Raw genomic sequence first — 2,413 nt, forward strand, 5'->3', positions numbered from 1 at the left:
CCTCCTGGGACTGATCTCTGTGTGGACTGTTGTAGCCTCAGGACATGGGCACATCCTCACAAATGCTGTGTCCCCGCCCCACACTGGGCCTTTGTTGAAGCTCTCCACCTCGCCAGCCCCTCGCCTGGCTCGCAGCCTGTGGGTTTGCCCGATGTCCTCTCCAAAGTCGCACTGGGCTCCTCTTGCACACCCTGTTGGCACCCTGGCTCATATCCTCTTTGCCTGCTGGAGCTCTGGGGCAACTGTGGAGGATGTGGCTCACTGCCTGTCACCGTGTCCCCCACAGGTCCCTGCTCAGCAGGATCTACTTCTGGCTCCTGGTCTTCCTGGAGGTGCCTCTGCTCCTGAGCATGCTCAGTGCTGTCCTCTGAGTGAACAGGCCTCAGAGGGGCTCCGGGGGCAGGTGACATCAGCCCAGTAAAACCAGTACACCAATTGCTCATTAATGGATAGGATGATGGGGTGCACAGGAAGATGGTGGGCATGATGAAAGCAATCCAGATTCATTGAAAACAAGTACCAAAGAGCCTGTTTAAGTTTGGCTTTCTTCAAAATCAGATCCTGAGGCAAGGACTTTGGTGCAATTAGTTTATGAAAAGGTGATCCCAGGAAGCATAGTGAGGGAACAGGGAGGTGGGGAAAGCCAATGAAGAGTACTTTGATGGAGGAGCCATCCCAGTAGCAGCTGGGTCCCATCCCACTGGACAGCCTCAGAGATACGGTGTAGGATTCGCCTCAGAGCAGTCCCACCTAGCAGGGAGGAAGCTGGGGCAGTGATCCACATACATCTGTCCTTAAGGTGGGGGAAGATGGCGGGGCTTCCTGTTTTCTCACAGAGTGGTGAGCGAAGGCTCTTACGTGGAGAAGGAGTATTGTAGGCAGAGGGTCCGTCCTGGGGACATGGATTCTGTGCCACTTCTGGTCTGTTCTGCTCAGAAAACCACACACACTCCTATAGGTAAAGAGAGTCCTCAGGCAAAGAGGTGGGAGAGCTGAAGATGGAAAACCGCTGGCCAGTCCAAGGCTGTCCACAGTTGCCCCAGAGCTCCAGCAGGCAAAGAGGATATGAGCCAGGGTGCCAACAGGGTGTGCAAGAGGAGCCCAGTGCGACTTTGGAGAGGACATCGGGCAAACCCACAGGCTGCGAGCCAGGCGAGGGGCTGGCGAGGTGGAGAGCTTCAACAAAGGCCCAGTGTGGGGCGGGGACACAGCATTTGTGAGGATCCGGCGTGGGGACAGTTACTGGGACCCGGAAGGGGGAGGGGATTGGCCATGAGCTGAGCTTGGGGGGACACTCATGGAGGTTGATGTTGTTGAGCAGCTTAAGCAGAAGAGCAGCTCCAACGATCATACTGAATGTGAGTCAAGACTAATTTGGGAGAGGAGTGCTTATAAGGGAGCATTTCATTCTTCAGTTGGTGCCAGCAGGAGCTGAGTTCCTGTGAGAGTTGAGGGCTGTGGGTTCAGAAAGCTGTTTCTGGAGCCTGGGCCTCCTGGGTCCCCTCTTCTCCCTTTCCCTCCATTCCTCACCACCACATCCTCACCTGTCTGCTGCGTCCGGATGCTCAAGGTCGAGGCTTGAGCTGAAGGCCAAGAGCCTGGGGCCCTCAGCGTGGGGCCGTCCGGCCCTGGTACCAATCAGCTTTGACGCTGATATTGACTTTTGAGGCCACAGGACCTGAGCACAAAGGCAGGTGGGAGAGAGGCAGAGCCTGGGCCTCATGTCCAGGAGGAAACACCTGCCAGTCACCGTGTCACTCCTACAGGTCCCTGCTCGGCAGCGTCCACTTCCTGCTCCTCATTCTCCTGAAGGTGCCCCTGTTTCTGATTATGCTCAGTGCCGTCCTCTGGGTCAACAGGCCTCAGTGGGCAATTTGTGGGACACAGAGTCGGCCTGATGAAGACAACTTGCGGCCCTCCTTGAGCATCGATATCCTGTCCAGAGACACCGCCACTCAGACTACAGGAGGAAGAACTTCTGGCCCCAAACCTACCTCTTCCCACCTATTGCCAAAAACTGGTAAAAATAAATAAATAAATAAATAAATACTTGAATAAAGCAATGAAATACATCACACACACAAGTAGATGTGCGTGGTGGTTTGCTGGGGAGAATGGGGGAAGCACTCCATAAGACTCTGAACTTGGCAGTAGAGAGCGCCAAGTTGGCCAGGGGAGCCCAGGGTGAGGGAGGGCCTGCTTTTTCGTGACCTTGCCCTCCTGAGAACCCCCAGTGCAACCCCTCAACTCAACATTCCTTCCTTTCTCCATCTACTCGCCAAATATTCACCAAGAGCCTATGTAGCGTCAGGCTTGTTTCTAGGTGCTGGGGATAAAGCAGTCAACAAAAGACGGGCTTTCCATTCTAATGGCTGGTTTCCAAAACTAAAGAAATAAAGAATATCAGTTTATA

At 54.3% G+C, this 2,413-nt stretch overlaps 1 long non-coding RNA gene across 1 annotated transcript; it reads left to right on the plus strand.

Moving 5' to 3' along the window:
* The first annotated feature begins 69 nt into the window (after positions 1 to 69).
* Positions 70 to 2,068, plus strand: LOC145719971 (uncharacterized). The gene is made up of 2 exons (XR_014142716.1): positions 70 to 1,216; positions 1,767 to 2,068. It is a non-coding gene; the product is annotated as an uncharacterized LOC145719971 (long non-coding RNA).
* Positions 2,069 to 2,413: the final 345 nt, after the last annotated feature.

The sequence above is a fragment of the Leptonychotes weddellii genome, unplaced genomic scaffold, assembly GCF_054177405.1.
Source record: "Leptonychotes weddellii isolate Sample4059 unplaced genomic scaffold, ASM5417740v2 HiC_scaffold_8854, whole genome shotgun sequence".
Lineage (NCBI taxonomy): Eukaryota > Metazoa > Chordata > Mammalia > Carnivora > Phocidae > Leptonychotes > Leptonychotes weddellii.